This window comes from Barbus barbus, assembly GCF_936440315.1.
Source record: "Barbus barbus genome assembly, chromosome: 7".
NCBI lineage: Eukaryota > Metazoa > Chordata > Actinopteri > Cypriniformes > Cyprinidae > Barbus > Barbus barbus.
The window spans coordinates 14,210,680-14,236,542 of record NC_136735.1 but is presented as its reverse complement, the minus strand read 5'-3'; the positions used below and the strand labels follow the sequence as shown (position 1 = coordinate 14,236,542).

General features: G+C 39.0%; 1 protein-coding gene across 1 annotated transcript in view; it reads left to right on the top strand.

Annotated features, from left to right (window-relative positions):
- The first annotated feature begins 1,041 nt into the window (after nt 1-1,041).
- The window catches only part of LOC306872067 (teneurin-3-like), a 181,067-nt gene continuing 156,245 nt past the window's right edge, over nt 1,042-25,863 (top strand). Inside the window, exon 1 of the mRNA XM_079420417.1 lies at nt 1,042-1,497. The gene's annotated coding sequence lies outside the window, so the exon portion shown is untranslated. The remainder of the gene's footprint in view (nt 1,498-25,863) is intronic.

Here is a 25,863-nt window from a genome sequence, read left to right as displayed (position 1 = left end):
AAAAAATATATTAAGTTATGGACTTTATCGCTCTTTTAAATTGCCACATGCATTTTAGCAAATAATTAGAAAGTTGAAGATTGCCACATCAAACATTCCCTCATGTCAAGTAGAGCCAAAAGAACCCTGAGACCCAGACGTCCAGAACAATACTTTATTATTTAGTAACGGCCTGTGCAAAATACTTGTCAGAAAGCTAAAAAATAGATTCTTCTGCATCAAAATGTAGTGGAACTCGGTCTCGCTCTCAGTGGAGTAGAAAGTCTAATGGCCTCTCCTGAAACATGCCCGTAGGGGGTGATCATAAAGTCATGCATTTATGCACAAATATGCTCTGTTCACACCGGACCCGCTCCCAGCCATGCTCCTAAATCAAACAAAATAGCCCTCAAACTTTCACTTGTGCTTTTCATTGTGGGCCACTGGACTCTGGAAGTGCTTGAGTTTTCTCCTCTTGTTTTGCGTGATTTCTGCTATTTTTGCACCAGTGAAATGGCTGGAAGTGTAATTGCTGACAATTGTGGTCAATATAATTACAATTAGTTCTTGGGCTTTCAACACAGGGTGCATGTGCACAAATAGAGGCTTGTTGTAAAGCACCTTTTGTGTGAGGAAAAATACTGAAGTCTGAATTGATTGTATGCAGATAAGTGTGTGTTTGAGGGGAAGAAGAGAGTTTATAAAAGAATAGCAGGACTGAAACTTTAGAAGGAAAGAACTGTGTCAAGGTGGGCTTTCTTGTTCCCCCTCAACAGCAGCAGGAACAGCTGCAAACCCGGGAGTCTGTGTTTGTGTTGAAAGTGTGTGTGTGTGTGTGTGTGTGTGTGCGCGCACATTCAGGGGGGTGACTGGGGAAAGAACAGTTCTTTTGGCTTCCAAATGGTTAATGCAGCTTGAAAGCCCTTCCTATTCCCTCCCACCTCTACCGTTGTCTCCTCCCCCCGAGTGTCAGATTGGCAGAGGCTCGGCCAATAGCATGTGCCGGGGACCAGCCATGCGTGACGGGGGCTCCATCGAGGACTGCAAACTTCCCAGTAGCCTCTGCGATCAGCAGCCTCTGCGATCAGCACAGCCTCCGCTTGTGCGAGAGAGAGTGAGAGAGAGACAGAGATAGAAAGCAGCAACAGCATAGAGTGTTAGAAAGAGAGTGATAATCAGAACGCATGATGCTTCTTTAACCTTTCTGTGACAGATTGTGTCTGTTTAGCCAGCAGTCATCCTGCGTTTTTCATCTTTCTTTAAAAAAAAATTTTTCACCTTGAGTTTTGCTCTTCAGTGGGAACATCGGAACGCTGATCTTATACGTGCCGAGCGCAGGTCTGGCTGCCGTGCATGTGTGTGTGAGAGTGGCTGTGTGCGTGCGTGCGTGTGTGTGTGTGTATGGAATGGGAAGAGGACGTTAAGTATTCTGAGCTGAGTCTTGATGACCCTCTACAGCCCTGGAGTGGGGGGTTCATTTTAACCCTTCAGGTCATCGCTGGAGGAGCCCTGACCAAGGTAACATCTGAACACCACCCCTTTCTCCCCCCCGTCAATGTATGCTCCTAGATTCAACTGCTCCACTGTCCGATTCTTGTTGCGCGTATTGCTTCCCTCACACTCTTGTCCGATTTCGCTTTTCATTCATTTTGTCTTTATCTTCACGCTCTGGGCATGTGTTTGTGTGCATGTTTGGGAGATCTTTAGTGGCTGATGAATCTATTGCAGTTCTGTAATTTGAATTGAGTATGAAAATCAGCTAGTTTGAATAAAACAGAAACACAAAATCACAAACTCCAATGTATTTTTTATTTTTTTTTTACTTTTTTTTATTTTTTTAAAACAACACTATTTGCACTCAATTTTAATAGGATGCTACAAGGCAGTGCGGCATTTCTAAAAATCACTACATCCTCTGTAAGCCTCCCCTGATCGTGATACTTCAGAACACACTCACAATTAGCCGATTCGTTTACATGCTTTTTTCCTTTTATTTTCCCTCAGTTAATTTTTTATTAGCTTGGAGGAGGACAGACAGAGAGCGGTGGCTTGTGCGACTGCTGCGTGCCGCCGCTCTACAATAGACATTTACAGTGCAGCTAATTGGAAACAGCTTCAGCGTGGAATTTCTCACACGCTCTGCTACCTTTTCAGTTGAACCGCTTGTGCTGTCCGCTCCCCCGGCCCACTTGATGGATGGTGAAAGAGCCGATATCCGCACCCTTCTGAAAAGTAATTACTGGTTTTGGTCAGAAAAGCTTTTGATCGATATGCGGATATGTGCAGGATATGTGCATTTAGTTAAGACTCTTGAGTGTGTCACCACTTTTTTGTCTCTCTCTTTGTTTTTCCAATTTATGTGGAAGTGAGTTACAAATGTGTGTGTGTGTATGTGTTTCTTTGCACATTCATCTGGCTGAATTTCTCCTGCACTTTTCATAACGTCAGATGATTTTCAGTTGTGGGGCTTCACATGTAAAGAAGGAATGAAGAGGAAAAAGTGGTCCGCTGTGTGTAGCAAATGCAACGCAGGGCCTGTGTCCCCTGCGCCATGAGGAATAAGCTGTCAGATTGGCTATTGAGTCTAGGCCATGTGCGGAGGTGTTTAATGTCCCTTTTGCAGCAGGCGTTAGTGTATGGTTCCACTTTAAACCCTGTATCACGCTCACATTTGATTTATGATCACGCTCGTCTCCTTTGATTCTGAGCAGAAAACGATTTTGGAGCGAAAGGAAATGAATGGTTTGATTATTTTTTCAAGGGAGAAAAATAACAAAAGAAAAGAGGAAAAGCCATCTTTCCTTTCTGTACCCCCACCTTCACTTCATACTCCTGTGTCTCCCTATTTCTCTCTCTGTCTCTTACAAATGGGGCGAGATCTCCTAGCAACCAGAGCTCCTTTTTGCTTTGTGTGATATATGTTCAGTGTGTGCAGTAATCTTGCTGATGGAGTGCATTACTGGAGATGGTGCTATTACTCAAAGAATAAAAGTTTCAATTACCTTTGATACCAGCCAGTAATATAGGCTGATTTACTGTGCTGTAAAATGAGCCAGGTCACATTTTCTTATCCATATATTTTTTTGTTTTATTATTTTTTATTACGTGATGATGATGAAGGGTGTTTTGGACGCCCTAGGTGGGAAGCGGATCGGGTCATTGGGAGCCAGTTTGAGCGAGCTTGTCTTTCGGTTGCTCATTTAAACATTACCAAGCCTCATATTTAATTCATGCAGGGAAAAATTGGTTTGGGTTGGGGCTGCGCATGTGGCGCTTTAAATGGAAAAGCGAAAAAGTGAGAGAAAATGTTGCGGTTCACGACCCAGGCGTCTCCGCCTTCCGTCTGCCACCACCGGCCTCCTTTAAGATTTCTTCAGAAATATGTTTCTCTCATTAAAAAGGGGGAAAAATATGAATGAAACTGAAATGAATTGCAACATGTTGGATGCACAAGAAAGAGAGGGAGTGATTGACATTTTTCGTACCGGCTCCTCTTTCGTTAGTAAAGCACCCCATTCTTTTTCCTTCTTTTTTTTTCTTTTGCCTCTTAGTATCTCTTAGAGCTGTCTGTTTGATTTTCTTATCTTCTTCTGTGTGCTTATTTTGCATCTGTGAGAAACAATGGACGTTGATTTAAAAAGTAGAAAATGTAAAACAGAGTAAGTGAGAGCAAGATGGAATGAAAGATACTCTGAAATGGAGAAAGATACACAGCATTATTTACAAAGATAGTGACCGAGATGTATAGATTGAGATAAATGAAGACCAAGAAGAATAAAAAAGAGAGGTTGATGAGGTGTGTGTGGAATAAGCGAGTCTTATCTAGATCGGTGTCTATATGGGAAAGCTCTCCGTAGTGCTGTCATGAAGAAGAAACATCTAGAAACAGTCAGGTCCTTCTGGACAGCAGAAAGGCTGAGGCCCTAACCACTGTAAACCCAGATAACATCCCAGACACTATTGATCTGTTTTATTTTCTCATCACAACTCTTGTTTTATCACAGCCAACCACTCTGATAACAGAGACCAAACCTACACACACACATACACATACACTAACAAACACACTGAAACTGGGTTATGGAAGTTTTGGAATTATTGATGTGGCAGTCTTCACCTTCATATTTATTATTTACTAAAATCCAAAAGTAAGCACACACACTGATAAATTCGTAGCGACTACACAAGACATTGTCCTTAAATGTTCTTTTGCTTAAATGAGTTCTCTGAGCTCTGAGCTGAGAATGGATTCTCTTTAGAATTCCATGCAGTTTAATATGATCGTCTTAATTTAAAAATACTTTCATATTTATTTAAAGTAGACCTACTCTATACATAAATAGTTTTCCAGATTTGCAAGTATTTTTACTTTACAACTATAACAGCCAGTTTGCATGTTTATTTTAGATCAGTATGCTTATATTTTCTTCTCAATTTAGAAAGAAAAACAAAAACATTTTTGAATAATTGTATAATTTAGCTTTGTAAAAATATAAAATCATTTCATTTCTTTTGTAAGTTTTACTTCTTTTAATGTTTCTGTTATATAATATATAATATAGAATATTATAGGAAATATTCATAAGGTAAAAATATGGCTTTGAAGAATATATATTTTTTCCTAACAGTTCAAAGTTTTTTATAAATTTAGACTCTGTCAACGTATTCTGTAAATATTTATACATATATTCCGTCATTACACATATTCACAAGTATTCAATAAAATATCTTCAGAAATATCAGAGGTTATCTTAGCTTCTAATTATTGTTTTTTTTTCTTTAGACTTTATTGTTGTCCTAATTAAATCATGTTGGCTGTATTTGCTGTTTTGTAGATGTTACTGGTTGCTACAATTATCAGAGTCTGGTTTAGATAGTGAGTAAAACACACACATTCACAGACCCATGCACAGTAGTATACAGGGTGTGCAAATTCACACACATTTAACATCAGGAAAAAAAACAACAACAACTAAATATTCAGATTGAAGTTCTATAAAATTATTTAAAAAAAATACAAGTAAATCAATTATATGAAGAGAAATTTAGGGGCAATGCAGATCAGCTTTTGTTTTATTTAATGGAACTTAACATTAATTCATTTATATCACTTTTATCGTGATTAGTATTAAGTAGCAGCATGTTAATAGACCTGTGCAATTCTATAAATTATTTATTTTTAGGTATTGTTTATAAAGAGAAAATGGAGGTATTTTCTATTTTAGGTTTACCTACACTCTCCGCGGTGGACTGCTGGTGTGTGTACGTGTGTGTATGTGTGTGTGTGTGTGTGTGTGTGTGTGTGTGTGTGTGTGTGTGTGTGTGTGTGTGTGAGACTCCGGTGTGCTGTGTGCTGGACTATGATAGAGTGATCAGCTTAGTGAGGAAGAGAGGCTTCTAGGCTGCCGGTAATGGCTGCTGAGGGAGAACGAGAAAGACAATTCTTCAGCGCTGAATGAGAGGTCAGAGAGGTCAGGGTCCGGAGACACAATCATTTGCAAGAAATGCTTGTATGCATTCACACACACACACACACACACACACACACACAAATACTGCTGTAGGTGGGACTCACTATATTAATCCAATTGTCAGTAGCAAACAAGTGAAACTGCTGCAGTGCCAAAACAAGGATTTACGCTTGCAATTTAAAACTTCTTAACCTTCACATAGCGAAATACAGCAAAAATGACTGTATATGTCATTTTTTTCTATTGATTTCTCCCCTGGTGGGGAACGAAAGTTGGTTTGTTCATCTCTGTGGGGGCTGTCTGTTGTAGTTTATCTCTGTCGGTTTATATTTACTGTCAGCACACAGAACTACATGTGTGTATTTTTAGTGTACAGTATAAACCACAAAGGCTGCCAGTACCAAAACATGAATTTTTACCAGTTTTTATTTGTAGATTGCCTCCATATTGGATTTTTTCTTCTTATTGTAAATGTTCATAGTGTATTTGCTGTTTTCTGTAGGACCTGTAATATACGTGCACATACGGTCTCTGCCAGTGTCCCACTGTGGCGGTGGGCGCTCTAATGTGGAGTACCACAAATTGGTTTATTACCGGGGAGACGGAGGGAGGAAAATCTCTTCGTCAGCAATTCGACACCTCGGTTGGTTTCAGCAGGTGACGTGGCCTAACCAGATTATGCTATGTCCACTTTAGCCTCAATGTCCTTTTTCTGTCTCTTGTCTCTTCAGCTCTTTCAACACATGCTGCTATATATCTAGTCCTCTGGAGTGAGAAAAAAAAACAAAGAAAAGAAAGAAACTATTCAATGGCTCATCCACCGAGCAGCACAGTCATGTATAATGAAGCAGAGCCGCCGCGGAGCGAGACTAGCGAGTGTGTTCAGAGGTTTTTGAATGTGCCTGCTGAAGGCAGTAAAACAGATTCCAAATGAGATTACACTGACACGGAAGAGGAGAGACTGCATTTCATAAGCATCCGAGCTACAGTTAAACGACTGCGGCCACACATCATTGTTCTCGCCGTTCCAAGCTCTCATTAAGGTGATTAAATGAGCATTACTGTCAATGGGACGCAAGAAGAACAGGCTGGGTGGATAGATGTGACCTAGAACATCATATTGATGCTATCTAGGGCACTTCTGAAGGGGGTTTAGGGGTTGGGGAATGTCCTTTGCCCCCTGTGTTCCAGCAAATTAGCCTCTAGAATTCGCTAGAGGGGTTTGAGGTGCGAGCACACAAGAGCCCCTGTAGTAAGTTGCCAGTCGTAGATGGGTGAGTCGTAGACGCAGCGCCCATGTGAGGTGTCATCTCAGAGCTCATGTCCAGATCCAGGATGGTTGATAATGGAACAAAGAGTATGAACAAACTCATCAAAATTGTGTGTTGTGTCATAAACACTGTAAGAACAGAATATGTTTGAATTATTAACTTTCATTTCATGTAATGGTTTAGATGGGTCTGGGAGCATCTGGATGTGGACATTACAGAAGGTCATGTGTGTGCAACACAAAAGCCAGTAAAATTCATAGATTTGGGTCAGTATTTTTTTTTTAAAGAAATTAATACTTTAATTCATTAAGGACTGTAAAGTTCAAAAGTGACTGTAAAGGTTTTCATTGTTACAAAAAATTATATTTAAAATAAATTCTGTACTGTTGGAATAAATTACATTTTAAATTATATTAAAATAGAAAACAGTCATTTAAATTGTAATAATATTTTGCAAGATTGTTATTTTACCATCTCTTAATCAAATGAATGCAGTCTTTAAAATTAAACAATCCTACTGACCCCATTTCAATGGTAGTGTGTGTGATTAACAATATTACTAATATGTTATGTATATAATTAAGGGAAATAATATTTAAAATATTTAAGTTCATAAAAAAAATCTAAATTATGCCTGACTCCGCTACTACTGTGGTCATTCTGTGAAATCTGTGTTCGGACTATTCATATGATTTCAATATTTTATGTTAAATGGGATGCCAAGAGTAGAACCACTGACTGTTATTTTGTTGAAAAATTTAAAGATAATTCCAAAATGAAAGTGTACCAGGCAGCATAACAGGAAAATTAAAGCATTCGACGATGGTTCGAAGTGTTGTGCCAAAAATAATGTACCACAATCACAGACATTGTTCTTTGTGCGAGTTTCATTTCTCAAAGGACGTCTGATTTAGCTGAAAAACAGTAGGTAATTTTCTCTGTGTTTTGTATTGAGGTTTGGGGTGAGAAAAACAGACATGTTTAATTCAGATGGGATTAAAATCACCAAATTCATCTGTAAGACACTCCTCAGAGAAAACCACTTCTGTCCAAATAGGGCTTTAGAGGCGAGATTATGCAATGCTAATGTGAATTAACATGTTCTGGATAAAAACATGCCTATTTGTTAAAGTTTTATTAACGATGGTGATTATTTTTAGTAGCACTAGTTTTATTAAAGTGGTCTTTCTCTCTCGCTCACTCTCCCCCTGTGTGTGTTTGTCCTAGTTGTAGGTTGAAAAAGTGATTTTGATAGTTTATGTGTGACAGTGCTCTAGTGGAACTGTAGCTAGTGCTGTCCTTCCCTCACTACCAGCAGCTATATAAATCAAACTCTCTCTCTCCCTCTCTCTTTTTCACTCTTTCTCTATCTTTCTTTCTTTCGTCTTTTGTAGTAAGATAATGCTCTGCTGACCGTTTTTATGTGGCTGGGTATTTATTATTATTATATACAAAAAGGCTTTGAAGCAGCAGCAACTTTTCTTAGGAGCATTTTTTCTACATGTTTTCCGTATCATCTTTCATTTTTGTTCTATTTACCCATTTCTTTAGAGTCTGCTTTTAATTAAAGCCGAATGAGGCAAAAAATAAAAGACCTACAACACTCACATCAAAAATAAAATGCTTGAAATGTAAACTGACTTGCAGAGACACAGTAGCACTTCCCTTCTCGTATTATTATTAGTGTTTTTTTAGAATACAATCTTGCCAAACAGAACAGAGCGTAACGCCTAATGTTGTGGTATATTTTATGTAATTATTGCAGCTCATTGGCTGCTGTATATGCAGCGATCTAAACACTGTTTATTTAGTTGTGACCACCATATAATTATGTTGCAGCAATTTACTTGATACAATGGAGACTGATAAAACGGATATCAGAGTGATGGCATTCTCACAAAACACAATCCGTTGCCTCTGGCCATTTTAGTTTCAGAAGCCCATTCTGTATGTGTGTGAGCACACACATATACACACGTACAGAGTCTCTTTCTCACTCTCTTTTTCATTCTTGCCATTTGAATTCAGCTGGGCACTCCTGCTGGTCCAACGTTTAAAAAGAGGGTCTTTTGATAGCTCCACTTAAATATTTCTCCTTTCATTGATGAAAGCAGCCTCCATTTTGAAGGAAAAGCAAAAGATGGGTGGTAATATTCTCCCATGCGGTCACCTCAGCTGGTCAGCATCCACTTTGTTTGCTAATGTCGTTTGTCAGGGTGAAAGGTTCTAACTGCTGATGCCTTACAATATCACCGCTACTCCATTTATTTCCATCAGCTTATAACAGACAGTGTGTTGTAAAATTAAAGTGATGTTGGGTTCAGCTAACCCTGATCAGACAGGTTTCTTAGAAGAATTAGCGTGTGTTTAGACTATTTTTCACTTGACTTGTTGTCAAGCAGCGTTTATGGTGGGATGCTCAAATTCAGTACAGTATAAGACGTACCAGAGTTTTAAAGTGGAAGACTTTAAAAGACAGAACTTCTCAGGAAGAAAAATTGAAACTTTACAGAATGTTACAGTTATATAATAGTATATATTATTGATATAATAGAAAGATTTATATAATATATAAATGTATACTAATATTAAATGTATACTTAAGCCATTACGCCAGTCTTCAGTGTCAAATTATCCTTCGGATATTCTAAAATGCTGATTTGCAGTTCAGGAAACATATCTTATTATCATCAATGTTGAAAACACTTGCTGCAACATTATTATCATCAATTTTGAAAACACTTGCTGCAACATTATTATCATCAATGTTGAAAACACTTGCTGTTTAATTTTTTTGTGAAAATGGTGGTCAGTGTTTTTCTTTGATTAAAAATAAGAAAATAATAAATAATAGGCTTTCCTGTAGCTCAAATAGTAGAGCATGGTGCTAGCAACGCCAAGGTCATGGGTTCAATTCCCAGGGAAAGCCAGAGCTGATAAAATGTAGAAACTGTAACTTGAATGCAATGTAAGTCGCTTTGGATAAAAGCATCTGCTAAATGTAAATGTAATAATAACTTTTATTTAAAATAGAAATTTTATGTAACATAATAAATGTCTTTACTGTTATTTTTGATTGATTTAATGCATCAATGTACGTATAATCTGAATTGACTTCAGTTTGATGTTGAATGAATGATCTCATTCATGTAGGTGAGAGGATGCAGAAAGTGGCTGTTATCTTTTTTGAGCGCTGTGGGAGACAAAAAAATTAGGATGATGTAATTTCATGACATTTCTAGTCATGCTGGGCAAGAAATAATAATGTTTTAGAAGAGAAGGGAGCAATCTGTAATGCTTACCATTTACAATTACAGTCATTGAGAATGAAACATGATTCCACAAATATAAAAAGATACTCTTTCAAGTTGTTTTTTTTCTGAGAAAAAATGTTGAGGCTGAAGCAGCAGCTGAACTGTCTTAAATGGCTGCACATGTTCCTTCTAAAACAGATTCATTATAGCTTAATTTAGTACAGAAAATGAAGGCAAACAAGCATTAGAACATTTGGCAGTCTGGCTCTAAAATGAACATCACAACCTCATTGGGTTGACATGTCCACAACATGCTGCATGCAGCCTCACCATGCAGGGTGCGGCAGAAAGTGTAGCCAAAAGTTTTCGCCCACAGCAGCCTACAGAGACAACCGCTGCATATTACCATAAAGCCTCAATACGACTGAACACTGCATTTAACTAGATCTCCCTCTCCACATGATGAGCAGCTAACCCTAACTCTAAGACTGTTACACATTCACACTCAAATGCACATTCATCCCCAAAATGCCTTTGCGGGGTTAGCTGTTTCCTTTTCCAGCAGGATGACGTAAATGGTTATTATTCTTCAAGACATTCATGTTTGGAAAGTAGCCTGGCATCATGTTATACAGTGAGAAAAGAAGTGTGTGTATGTGAGGAAAAATCACAAATGTGTGGAGATGCTATTTCCTTCTGCATCATTAAGGGCAAATATTATGTTAGGAATTAAATTTAGGAGAGCAATTAAGCTATATACTTCTACCTTAGATATGGGGTGGTATTATGCTATGAATAAATGAATTTCATGGTGTAATGGGGTATATATAGGTATATATAGGTATTTTAAGTTGCATTATATATGTATGTATATAATGCAATGTTTATTTTGGATAATCTAGTTCATTTGATGGTTTTCTCTTTAGTTGAAACTTGTATGTAGACAGAAGATAGATAGATAGATAGATAGATAGATAGATAGATAGATAGATAGATAGATAGATAGATAGATAGATAGATAGATAGATAGATAGATAGATAGATAGATAGATAGATAGATAGATAGATAGATAGATAGATAGATAGATAGATAGATCACAAGCTGTGCATGTTAATGCAAAGGCTTATTTCGAGACCAGCTCACCTTCTCAAGGTTGTATGTTTCAATGCATCTTCTTTTAGTCAGCAAATTAGCACTAAGGAAGAGGCATTCATTACCATGATATCATGCAAATATAGCTTGCAGGGGCAAAAAAATGGGTATACTCTGTAGACCACATTAATTACAGCAAGTCTGAATGCAGAGCTGGCCGGTCCACCCTTACACCTTGTATGGTCACAGATGGTTGTAACATTGTTGCTGTACCTTTGTTGTTGTTTTTTTCCTATGATTTTTATGTTATGTTCTGTTAAATCGTTCAGCCTGTGTTATACTTTCTACGTGCACAGTTCGGATGCGTACACGGACAGCACGGACGCAGAATGCTTGTATTTATACTTCCGAAAGTGTACGCTGGTGGTCCGCTCGGCAGACGTGTTCCACACGTGCAGTAGATCGGTTTGAACAGTAAACAAACATTTAAACAGTAAACAAACAATTGCCCAAACTATATGCAATTTCCCTCCACAAATTATTATTATATATTGTTTTATGGATGGATTGTAGAGGTGTGGGTATCGACGGACTTCTTCACACAGCCTGCGTATGTGCAGTTGGTGCTTTTGTAGCCTATTGACACACAGTCACAAAAAATGAAAGGCACACGGAGGCAGAGAGCCTCCGCGTACACCCTCTGATGACATTTTTTACATCACGTGGACCTTAGCGGACTCACGCACGCGGAAAGTATAACACAAGCTTTAGTCCTTGAGTGTTTATTCTTCTGCTGATGCTGACAAAGCACCATGCTAAAATACTCTGACACTTCTATTCAACGGCGTCACAACACCACTGAATCTACAGTGTGAAACCTACAGTGTGACCGGTGTAGTCAGATTCCCATACCAATGGCTCTTCTGAGCCTGTTATTTTTAGTAAAAAACTTTGTGTGTTTGTGTTTTATGAAAATCAATAAGCAAATACATCTGAATAGTAAGTCAATAACTGAATTAATGTGACACTTACTGAACCGCAAGTCATTACTTTTGTCAAGAACTGTTGTATTACTTAGGGTTCATGGGATTTAAATCAGTGCTTTAATGACTGGTTGTGCATTCAACAACCACGGTAAAGATAAACATGAATAAATTGTGATTAATTGTTGTAATCAATGTAATTTTATCAAGATGAATGCAAGAAATATGTTACCATATCGTTTGTTTGTTTAGTATTTTACTTTAAGAACAATTATTACCTCTAAAAAGTCTGCGAAATACCATGAAAGCGTTGAATGAACTATATTACATTTATTTTTGATTTGTTAGGTCTGTTCTGATCTCTTCATTTGGCAACAACACAGCTGAGAGCAGTTCCTTTTTTCCACAAATGTTTCCTCAAAAGTACTAAAAGAATCATTAATGAAACAGAATCATTGAGAGTAATTGAAAACAGTCATTAAATTTCTTACGACTCCAATCCCTACTGACTTTACAACTACAACTACTTCCACTAAGCAATATGAGAGGTTTTGTCTTGGGTCACTAGTAGTGTGGATCCCCCCTAACTGAAAGAAAAAAGCACTCCACACTTTTGCTGACATTGCAAGCATTCCATCCAATCTGGTGTCTGGCAACAATAGCCAAAAGTCAGCCCGCGGGACACTGGTAATGACAGAACAGAGATAGAACAGACGAAGGGATGATGGAATGACAAATGCTCGACTGCAAGCTGGAAAAAGAAGGAAAGGGAACAGAGAAGGAATCACTCCTGATGGTGTCTGCCGTGGCACCTCAGCAGCATTTGAGGAGCTCTCATGGAACAATCCCCAGATGTCTTGGCTTTCATTCTCTTCTGAGGTGATGAAATATTTTGGGCTCATGATTTCAACTGTGGGATCATCTGTGCGTGTGTACGTGCCCTCATACACACTGGAGAAGATTTTGATGAAATGTAGTCACCATTTCTTCTTTTTTTACTCTTCTTCCAAAAGAGGATGTGGGAAAGAAAGACGAGGAGCAAGAAAAAAGGACCAGCCGCGGGATGGATTGCAGGATCAGGTTATTTTTAATCCCACAATTAGTGAAACTGAGCACTGAGCTATGAATGCCATCTCAGATGGGCCTGTTAGAGAGCGGCTTCACGCTTTGACTTCTCACTCCTCACAGAGACAGACAAAAAGACCAAACAATTACAGATACCATTGAGTTTTTTATAATATCGATTCACAATTCATCCAGCGTTTTCTTTGCAATTTTTTTCCCATACAACCTGGCCTAGCAAAATGAATGCAATAGAACAGTGAAGCCATTAACGGGCCAACACTGAATTTTTTGTACATTTAATAAATATGTTGGCTAATTTTATTATGTTTTCAGCTGTCAATTAAAGTGGCATACTCTCAGCTTTAATACATTTTGTCGCCGTTTTTATTTCTTTATTCTAAATCTGCACAGAAAATGTGTACTTTTTCTGGTGCTAGCTACTAATAGGGGAAGTCGTGGCCTAATGGTTAGAGAGTCGGACTCGTAATCCAAAGGTTGCAGGTTCGAGTCTCGGGCCGGCAGGGATTGTAGGTGGGGGGAGTGAATGTCCAGCGCTCTCTCCACCCTCAATACCATGACTGAGGTGCCCTTGAGCAAGGCACTGAACCCCCAACTGCTCCCCGGGCGCCGCAGCATAAATGGCTGCCCACTGCTCCGGGTGTGTGTTCACGGTGTGTGTGTGTTCACTGCTGTGTGTGTGCACGTTGGATGGGTTAAATGCAGAGCACGAATTCCGAGTATGGATCACCATACTTGGCAGTATGTCACTTCACTTCACTTAATAGCAGAACTCAGAAATTGCTAGTAAATTTCACAATTACAAAGAAAAGGCAATTACCATTAAATTAAATGTGAAATTTTGAAGTAGAACAATTGAAATAGTAATTTCTTGTAAAACCACCTTCAATAATCTGCCAACTTTTTACTTGTTTTTTTTTTCTAAATTTGCCTTGTAGGGCATTTGCCCTTTAGTGATGGAAATTGTTTGTGTATTAGTTAGCATTTATCTCTGAAAATGACAGAAAACTGAAATCAAAATTAGAGGCACTCACATCTTGTTCTTCTGTGGTCTGAGATACAGAAAACCCATCCTTTCATCAATATACTTTCATTCCTCTTTGTTAAAACACACAGACTATATGTAGCACAGCAGTAACTTCACAGTCTACTGCTGCCTTTGTTCCCATTTCATAAGTTGATATAAAAAAGTTTTTTATTGTGACTATAACTTGTCTTTGTTCAGGGTCACATTGCTTTGGTTGAATTGTCACAGTGCTGACACTCTATATGGCAGTCTTATCTTCCTTTTTCTATAAAAGTCCTTTGTGAAGTATCTTCCAGACCTCTGTATGAAGGTGCAAAAATACCTTCAATAGTTTATACCAAAAAATCCAGTTTTCTGTATGTTCACAAGGAGATTTTTATTGTCAAAATAAAGAGGAAGCTATGAATAATTGTTCTTTTATCTGAGCTTCCTGTAAGTGGAAGAGTGTTTCAGTCAAGTTTTTAAATTGTTATCAAGCACCTTTGTGAAGAAAACAGTTGATGGTAATCCAGTGGCATAACGCCACGCCATATTCACTGTCTGTGTATGGAGATGATTTTCATCATTGAGGATGTGAATGTGTGCAGTGATTAAAGTGTTTGCATGTGCAAACACCAGGTCAGCTGGTGAGATCAGGGTTGCCTGGCTTTCTAAAAGCCCTTTTGATCAAAACAAAAAAGGTTTTTGGTAACAACCGGCGTTAAGTGCTTACACGAGCAATAGAGAGAGTGAAAAGAGGGAGAAAATGAAACGAAAGAGAGAAAATCCTTATCTTTCCATTAAAATGCTAATACATTTAAATGATCTGCCAATTGAAGTACTGCTTGTTTTATTTGCCTTATTTGTTTTAATCCCACACTTCACAAGCCACACTGACAGTTAATACACTTGAGTGGGAACGATATCACGTGCGCACACACACACAAACACACGCACAGACATGACATGAATCCCTAACATGCGATGAGACAGTACTGCCGGCATTGGCATTTTAGCGTGTGACCTAAATGGCCGGCGGTGAAAAAAAGGAGGGTCCATCTGAGTTGACAATGTCAAACAGCCCATGTCACTCCAGTGACACACAGGGACAATAGCCACGGTTTAGGACCCTGCGTTTGTATCTGGTGTTTTTATGTGTCTGTACTTGCACAGCTTCTGCCTCACTGCATCTCACTGCTGCTGGCTTTTCATTAGCCTTAAAAGCACTTGGACAGCACAGGTTGCAACGCATAGAAAAGCAGGCGTCTTTTCCAGTCTTCTGATACGAGTGTGCATGATAAAGCTCAAAGAATAGTGGGCCATTTAAGTGGCCTCCACCTCCAGGCTTATTGAGTGGTTCTTCAGAGTCCGTAGCCTGAAGATCTTATAGAAAAACAGAAAGATCCTACACTTTACCCTTACTGTGTCTGGATGTGTGTGGGGGGGTGTTTTTTATTGTGCTCGTCTTGACCTTGGGTTACAGAGCTTCAGGTTGAAAATGTATTCATGCACATCTATATGATAGTTTTTATTTATTTACATAACTTATATGTAACTTATATAACGATACATGGTAAATTACAAGGCACAAATACAGAGTCGCAGAAGAGATCTCAACAATGGGTCACACTTTATTTTAAGGTGAAGTTCTCACTATTAATTAACCATTAACCACGACTTTTACCTCAGTAAATGCGTAATTACTGCTTATTAATAGTAAGGTAGTTGTTAAATTCAGGTATTGCGTAGGATTAGGGATGTAGAGTATGGTCATGCAGAAACTGCACTATATAAGTACTAATCAGCAAGTAATATGCATGCTAATAAGCAACTAGTTAATAGTGAGAATTGGTCCCAACAATGGGACCCAAGAATTGGTAAGTTCCCAACAAAAGTAAGTGTTACCCAACAAAGTCTACAGACAAAAGTCATTAATTTTAGTATAATTGCAAATGTTTTAATCAAATACTTTTATTACCAATTCTGAAGCAGTTTTATTTCCTTTTTTTCTTTTCATTTAATCGTTACAAATAAGTATAGCAATATATGAGCCCATTATCCCTGACATATGATGTTGTGAATGATTCACTATGATTATTTTATCACATTTATCACAGTGCTCTATACTATTACTGTCAACGGTTGTTTGATTTATCTCAAGGAGATTTAAAAGAAACATCTGAAACAGAGTTGATATGATGATTAAATTATAAATGTATGAAAACTATTTCTTAAAGTATTTTTTGAATAAATATATTGTATACAAATTATTTGAAATCGAACAAGTGATATTTGGGCTGTGCTGATCCAATCCCATATCTGTATATAACAGTTCTTGTTCCAAACAGTATTAAATTGATTCTTCAGGTCCTTGTTTTTGAATTATTTATGTTTTGACTCATATCATTTCCTACAGTTCAATTAAGAATCAGTGATCCAGCAGTTCTCAGTGTGATCTGAGCAGCTTCTATGAGATTCTCTCAGGTTCCCTCTGTCTCCCTGACAGGCAAAGTGTCTCTCTTGTTTAGCTTGGTTTCAGTCACGATCCAATTATGATAGTGAGATGTATCGCGATGTGTTGTATCGTGCCATATGCATCACAGCGCGTACCGTATCGTGAGGTGGTTGCCGATACCCGGCCCGAGCGTATCACGCAGTTATCACCCACCAAACAGTCAGTTGAAGTAAAGCTCATGTTTTTGCTCTATTGAGTCATCTCTTTAACAGATTGTGCCAGCATCAGGCTTATGCCAGCTTTCACACAGACTCACAGGTGTATCCATCTCTCCTCTCTCTCTCTTTCGTCCCATCCCCAAATAGCTGTTCAGTCTATTTCAGTGTCTTGTCCTCATAACTCTTTTCTCTCACGCTGTGATTGCTGACTAAGTCTTCTGTTGTGGGCTGGGCTTTAGCTTTGCGGTTAATCACCATCTGTTTACCGAGTTCCTTGAACACACAGTGTCCCAGTAACGTTAAACAGCCCAAAAACATCTCCTTGGCTCTGGCCGAGAGTGCGCCCAGGGACTTTGTTATGGCACATCCTGCTCAAACTGATGGCTAATTAACATTTATTTAAGCTTTCTAAAGGCCCATTGTGTCCTGTTTACCTTGCCAGCCTGTTTGCTGTATAGGTGTGTGCGTATGTGTATCTGACTTTGAAGCGGAGCTGGAGGATGGATGCTAATGGCCCTTACAGCAATGTGAGTGTGGTGTCTTTCTCTCTCTTGCAGTAATGTGTGTGAGGGGTGCTGACGCAGGGACTCGAGCAGTGTACAAACTGACATTGTTATCATGCAAAGGAGAGTTGCGCCCCACATTAACACCCTGGCACCTCCATAATGAAGGACCTATCAGATGATGTGTGTGAGGTGTTCAGGTGCTCTCATTAGTCAATAGTAGGGAACTGGGCTTTGCCCCCCTCCTAATGAAGACCACGCTTTATTTCCAGAGGCTAGTCAGTCAAGTAGTTGTTACTGAGTGCTCTATCTCAGCCCACCAGTGGCCTTTCAACTTCATACCATTAGAGAGCAGAAAATAGACCTATAACCCTATTGACACAAATCTGTATTTTTAACACAGTTTTATCTCAGGGGTGATGCCATTCCAATCTATGCACAGAAAAACAAGTCTCGCCCGTCACACTGGTTAATCTGTCTCGTATGTGTCTCTGGTTGACTTTTATTTAAGCAATGCTGCCTGAAGCGCTTCCTAAACCCATTGAGCTGCCAACTGACTACATAGACATATACATACATTTACATTTACTCATTTAGCAGATGCTTTTTTTCCTGCAACTTACAAATGAAGAAGTATTTTATCATAAGAGCCACAATATTTTCCATACAGAATGGCAAGTGTAAGGTAGATTAGTCCATAAGAGTTTGCAGTTAGTAACATTAGCAAACAAGCTAACGTTGTGAGCATAAAAATGCATACAAGGATAAAAATGCAATAAAAATGGTTTGCAATACAAAAATAAAATGTGGTGAAATAGTAGGCCTAGTTTTTTAATTGGATTGAGTTGAATATATTTATATGCATTTTTCATGATCTGCAAAGAAAATATCCTCAAGAGTTTAACCAAATGGAGGTACTGTATCATAACCATAGCTATGCTGCCTAGTGTTTGAAACAGATGTCTTCAGATGCTAAGTAGGTAGTTTACTAGGTTTTGAAACCGAAGTTGGGTGTGTGTGTGTGTGTGTGTGTGTGTGTGTAAAATCAGAGCTATGGACAGTGTTTATTTATTATGTTTACCCTGGCATGCTCTCAGATTTCAACCTCACTCAGCTTGACAGGACACCAGATTTATTTCACAATGGGAAAAACACATTTTTTTAATGGGCCTAATGAGCATCGGGTTAACTCAGGCCATTTATATCCTCATGCATGAATGCATTTCATCATATTTGTGTGACTGCAGTTGGGAGAGCTTGAATCAGTCAGTTTGGTGATGCAGGTAGGGCTTCATATTCAATCACAATAGTGCTTTAGGCCTGTGCGTGTGTGTCTATCAGAGTGGGTGGATTGAGACTGGAATATTTCCCACATAGCCTCTGACATAACCTATTTGAGCACTTCAGTTTCATCAAAAAACCTGTTGGAAGCTCTTCAAAGCTCCTCAATATCTGGAAATTCTCTCCCCTCTGTTCTGAAAATGAAGCAAAGCACACACAAATGGCATAAAAGTCTTAAAATGGAATAAAAATGCATCATACCATAGTAATTCCACTAGTCATCCAGCAGTGTGGATTATCCCTGTGACAATCGGCACAGTGCTTTTGATGAAGGAATTCAGGTCAACCAATCAGGTAGACAGAGATGGGCATCAGATGGGTTGCCTTTTTCAATGCTCAGAGGTCACACAAACCCTTTAGCCAAACATGCTCAGCTCTTTGTGTGTGTGTGTGTGTGTGTGTGCGCGTGTTTGCTTGTATTGTTTCTGGGGTCTGAGGTAATTTTGGGGCCCTTGAGATGTGTTGACATGCCCTGATATTTGTGCTTATTTCAGCTACTTACAATATACCATTGACAAACATGTATTTTTTTTGTATTCAGCACAAACTATGCTACAATAATATGTGACCAAGGTGGATGTACATGTTTGCATTTGTTAGAAAAAAAATATTATGCGTGGTTAGTAAGTTTTGGGGGGAAAAAAGTAGCTGAAATAAGGCATAAAAGCCACACTAAATCGTCCTGAATAAGACTTTTGTGTAATCAGACTTCTAGGCTAGAATATTTACTTCACAATTATGTGAAAATCATTCAGCTTACTCATTCACAGAAAACAGTATATTGATTTAAATTTTTAAAGACATGTTTTGTGATAGAAAGCGTATATGCGAGGGAGTGGTAATAGCCTTGAATATTAAGTGATTCTCACCTGAGAGACAAAGGGCCCTCCCCTAAAGGCTGCTAATGGCCCATCAGTGTGACTGTGACTGAGGCAGGTAAGAGAGAGAGTGTGAGGAGACTGAAAAAATGGGGTTTTTAAATTATTTGTATTTTATTTACAACACAGTATAATCAAAACATACATAATGAAGGTCAAAGACACATTATTGTGCACACTGATCTAACCACAGAGATGTGAACAGACTTTGAGTCATTCCTGCAACAGATTCTGTTCAACAACATTTACTTATTTCCATGGATTCAAGAAGAAAAAAACATAATCAGTAGTCAAGGATCTTGTTTTACCATAGAATATCAATGTAGTTGACCATCTGATGTTGGTACAGCGATCTCAGAGGAAAACATCTTGAAGAAAGTCATCAGGATTCATCTGTGGTTCAGGGACCTGATTCAATAAAATACAAACAACCAAAAAAAAAAACATTTGTGAGCATAGACTCATGCATGCTTTGTACTATCGTACACAAAAAAATACATTTTATATCTGAGAAACTAATTATTATTGTTTAGTACGTTATTCAAATCTATTTTTGAACAGAGTAGGCTAAATAAACATGTTGTAAACATACTTAGACTCGTAGCATTCATCATTACAATGTACTCTCATATTACTTTTATTGTTTTATATAGAGCATGAAAACAACAGTTTGGGGAAAAAAAACAAAAAAAAAAACAACTATGATTGTGTAGTCATATAGCCTAGTATGCATGATTTTATAGCAGCTGTTATGATTCTGTAGCTATAGACTCATGTATGCTGTGAACTACAAAAGGATGTAATTTGTACTATAAAAAATATTTTATATCTGAGAAACTATTTATTATTGTTTAGCACTTTATTTAAATCTATTTTTTGAACAGAGAAGACTATTAATAATAAACATGTTGTAAACATACTTAGACTCGTAGCATTCATCATGTTACAATATACTCTCATATTATTGTTTTATATAGGGCATGAAAACATCATCGTGCCGTAAGAGATTGAAATACAATGAATTGTCCATCATATTCAAACACTGTAGTCTGGAATTACAGTTTGGGAAAAACTATGATTTTGCAGTCATATAGTCTAGTATGCATGATTTTATAGTAGCTGTTATGATTCTGCAGCCATAGACTCACGTATGCTGTGAACTACAAAAGGATGTACTTTGTACCATTAAAAAAAGGATATTTTATATCTGAGAAACTAATTGTTATTGTTTAGGACGATATTAAATATATTTGTGAACATTAAACATTCTTAGATGCGTAGCATTCATCATGTTGTCGTTTGGGGAAAACCCAACTAAACGCGTTCAGGTTTGGCACAATAACACGCTAACTAATGCAAAAAAAGAAGCATTTACTTACTTATCAGATCGATCGATGTATTCTGGACTCTGTAACTCTCCTCTCATTCTGAGGTAAATCCAGCCTTTACTCAGGGCGTCTTCTTCCAGAAACGAGCAGCAGCAGAGATGAACGGAGTCTCGTGACTGTGTGTTTGTTGTTGGGCGTCTCCAAGCGCGCGCGTCACCTGGTGATTTACATGTGAACACGAGGGGGCGGGATCTCATTAGAAATAATGATTTAGACTGGACAGACTGAACATGGTGTCGGTTTCATACGGATTACTTTATCACAGAATATTTGTTTTCGGCAACACTTACTTCAGTTGAAAGCAGACACTTTAGGCTTTCTATAACTTTCATGTTTCTGTGTTGAGTATTCGCTGAGTTACACTTCATTTTAGTGACGCGTTACTATAAACATATCGCGGAGAAGGAGAAGACCGAGAGCGCATCCTGTTTGTTTTCTTTTTTCCCCAAAACCACAAAGTTTTGTTGTAATTGTGAGTGTACTGAAAAAAAAGTAGACACTTAACAGTTTCGATTGATGTATAACACTTATTTGTGTGACAAAAATCAACAGAGCATTTTTAGTGTCTTTTGCACTTATCGCAAAAAAACCGAGTTCGTATCGCCGGCGATACAGCCGACCCCAAAGGGTTAAGTGTGTGCTTTTAAGTGTGATAAAAGGCTTGAGTTTAAAACATTACCTCAGTTCAAAAACCAATGAAGCTGCATTTAAATGCATGTCTACTTCCTATATTGGCAGCACATTTCTAAAAGCTTTACATTTGCAACACCTTTCGTGCAACACACTAACAGTACTAGAGAGTTGACTCGCTATTAATTCTAATAGGATTAGACAAGCAAGTTGACACTGCACAGACTGGAATATAAATTTAAAAAACAACACACAAATAATGGATATAATGGTATATTATTTTTAATGAAATGTATTTATAGTCCACATTTCTCTTTTTTTCACTGTTTGTTGCAATGCATTGTGGTATTGTCTTATCTTAGAAGCATGTGATGCTGCGCTATCTTTAGGCCAAATTTTCTTGCAAGGTGCTGTCACATTTACCATCGTTCGATGTGTTTTTGCAGGCGAAATACTGTCATTTCAATAGGAATCCACATGATCTGGAATTTTGTGTGAATGTGAAAGATTTTCCCACGCAGGTTTCACAACTTCTTCAGTGGACACACAGATTTGGCTCGTTGACCAACAGAAAGCTGCTTGTATTTAAAGTGACTTTCTGTGTGAGCTGTGCTTCATACATCACTACGCTATTGACAATAGACAATGGACCTTTTTTGCCTGTGAAAATGTCCAAAATGTTGCTAATGTCCACCTTAAGGCAGCATAATTATGCTGCTTACCGTTTAGTACAGGATTCATTCAGTTTCTTTTTTGTTTTGTTCTCTACCATTCTGCTCAAAGCAGGGTTTTTTTCACTCTCCGTGTTAATCTCTTAATCTTCTGTGAGTTTTGCTGCCCTGTCACTATTGAACACATTGTGTTTGCGTTGTTTCAGCGGCGCTCTTTTGACCTGGATAAAGTGAGGTTTAACTGCGGAGTAACGGATGTGATGTTAACCCGAGCCTAAGGAACCTGCATCATATTGATTCTCACACACTTGAGCAGATTTGTACCGCAAGGCTTTTGGGGGATTGTGGAGCATCTGACAAGAATTCCAGCCTTTAGGACAAGCCCCTGCCACTCAGCAGTCAGTCATGTTCACACACTTCTTCCCATGTTCGTACACACAGAGAGGGTCATTTGGAAATGGGCCGCTGAGACTGACATGTCTGCACCGCATGCATCTCCCCCACCCCGCTCAGGAAAAACCAGGCAGACAGAGGGGCTGTTGTGTGTGGGCTGCTCCCTGAAAACTCCCCCACCCCGACCGCAGCTCCAGAGCCTTTCTTTGCCAAACATAGCCTGCAGGTATGAGTGGTATCCGGTCCACTGGTCACTGAGTCCATCCAGCACTTGGAACAAAGAGCACAACCGTACCAGTTAATTCATATTTCATTTAATTACTATTCAGTTATTGGTGCAGCTAACGATTGCCAAGTACATTCAGTTTACTACTCTGAGAAGAGAAAGAGACTAGAGGGAGAAAGATGGAGGTCTAGGACAGGCCGAATGGTATTTGGACAGAATGAGATTTTACATTTTAAAGCCAGAGAAAGAGTAGAAAAACAGAGCCTTTCAGTAGCTGTAACTAGACCCGAATCCCCCTGCAAAAGGAACAGGCGAGAGAAAGAAAGAGATACACAGAGGTGAAGAGAAAGGCGATCCTTACGAGCAGAGATGCAGGCTCTTATCTGATGAGGAACAGCTATCATAAAAATCCAGCTCTACTTTTACAGGAAACACATGCACATGTTGATCTGGAGAGCACTCGGTCAAAACTAAAATGATTCCCTGTATGGGATCGGATGTCTGATATACTACTAGGTGACGGGGATCAAAGAACAGAACAGCATATTGATTTATTATTATTTTTATTCCATCCTTGCAGGAAACAATAGCAGCCACATATTGTTTGCCATTTTCTTCAAGCTGTGGATATATGAGTAATGGATGAAGCTCACAAAACCTGTCAAGAAAAGTATATTTCACAGTGGAGCCTATTTTGTGTTACACAAAAGAAAATTCTTGCAATGTCCAAAAAATGTATACAATATGCTATATATATATATATATATATATATATATATATATAGAGAGAGAGAGAGAGAGAGATTTCCCTTTTTATTATTATTAATTTAAATTTTGGGTGTGAAATATTCCCCAGACACTTCTTCATAAGCTTCATCCAGTTGGTCTCATGATGAAGACCATGAATCATGATTTTTTTTTGTGTGTGTGCAGAAACTATTTTGGGAGCGTGTGCATTTTGACAGCCATGTTGTTTGTTGTCAGGATAAGCTGTGTTTTGAGGTTGTTTGAGGAGGAAGAACGCACACACACACACATATAAACATACATCCACACCCGCACAGATGGGCTCTTTTGTGGAGAGCTTTATCTAGGATCTGAGGCGTGTTTACTGCAGTTGTCTGACAGTGGCTCTCTAAGCCGCGGATGTGTATCTGAAGGAGTGTGCTTGCTTGGATGTTTGGGGGCTCAATGGCCGCGACTGAGATCCAGGCCAGATGCGTGGGCACGCAACACCCGCCGTTCCATCTGACACCCAGCATCAACCCTCGTTCTCTCTGTCTTTGCCACAGGTGCTCCACAGGGAAGTGTACATATTTTTTGCCGTCATCGGCAGGATGAAAGCCTCGCGTGTAAAGATGGAAAAAGCATCCTGCTGAGGTCCTAGTGCCTTCCACCTCTCTTTGTTCATCTCGGGCCAGATGTGTTGTCTCCCTGTTGTTGGTCCGGGTGTGCGAGGCAGGTCTCCCTTTGTTTGCTGCCCAATCCGGCGTCCTCTCCCTTTCTCTCCCCCGCTCTGCTCTCAGCTGGTGCCATTTGAACATCTGCTCCCAGAGAATTGCCACCAACCAGACAACAGCGGCACACCATTTTCTAAAAAGCCATGCTGGCATAAAGTAAAAAGAGGAAGGCTCTCTCACACCTCACAGCAAGTTGTGCCAGCCAGCTGAGACTGACCCTGAGGGGGCTTGACTGTACGGATAAGCCTCTGGCCTCTTGTTAGGCCGTCTGACACCTCTGACTGACCTAATTTAGGCGGCTTTATCGTCACCAAACTAATCCTGCTTATTGAATCTTCTCTTTGAGACTCAGCCCAATTAAAAGTGAATGTTGTGAGTTTGTTTGGCAGGTGAGATTGATGTATACGGTATATGAATATGTAAATTATTCTCAGCGGTAGATTATTCCCAAAGCTATCTTTGGTAAGTAGTTTTAATATACAGTACATATGTGACCTTGGATCACAAAACCAGTCATAAGGGTCTTTTTTTATTATTATTGAGATTTATACATCATCTAAAAGCTGAATAAATAAGCTTGAAAATCCGGAATCTGAGGGTGTAAAAAAATTTAAATGTTGAGAAAATCGCCTTTAAAGTTGTCCAAAAGAAGTTCTTAGTAATGCATATTACTAACCAAAACTTATGCTTTGATACACATGCTGATTTACAGTAGAAAATTTACAAAATATGTTAATGGAACGTGATTTTTACTCAATATCCTAATTATTTTTGGCATAAAAGAAAAATCAATAATTTTGACCCATACAATGTATTGTTGGATATTGCTACAAATTTATCTGTGCTACATATGACTGGTTTTGTGGTCCAGGGTCACACATCCACTTATACAAGCTCAAAACCAGCAGGATATGCTTGATTTGAGCAAGACGGAAGGGAGCTAGCTGAAATTGAGAGTCTAATTTGTTTCCTGCTTTACAGCTCTGTGCTCAGGGACTCAGGTTGTTCCTCCATACACAATGATTTGCGATTGATGAATCCCCTTGACACTTCAGCTGCACCATCTCCTGGCCCGCTGTCCCACGGTGACCATCTTCGCACCTCTGATTGGTCTCTAGCTACGGTCTCCTGAGGTAACAGCACAGGCCGTATGGCAGGTGTGCTGCGGGTGTTGGCTGGTGGCGAGCTCCTTGACTGATTTTGTTATCACAAGGGATGAGGATAATGAAAGGCTTGGGTGTTTGTGTATGTGCGCGTGTGAGATTACACCCTCTGAGAGGCCTCAGCCCGCTATTTTGCCCAGGAGGTAGCACTGGCAGTGCTGGTTGGCTTAATGCTGAGAGATTAGGCTTCTCCGCAGAGATAATTGCTCACAGCACGCTCTATTAAAGACAAAAGGAAGGAAAACTGCTATCTGCAGCAACAGCTAATTTATTATGTGCTGTCCAGCTACGTCTTCATAGCAGAGTGACTGTATAGCCACGTGACCGTGCTGGTACCAGCTCCATTGTGAAATATGAAAGCCACTAGCCCGTTCCGGTTTAATTAGTATAGTGTTTG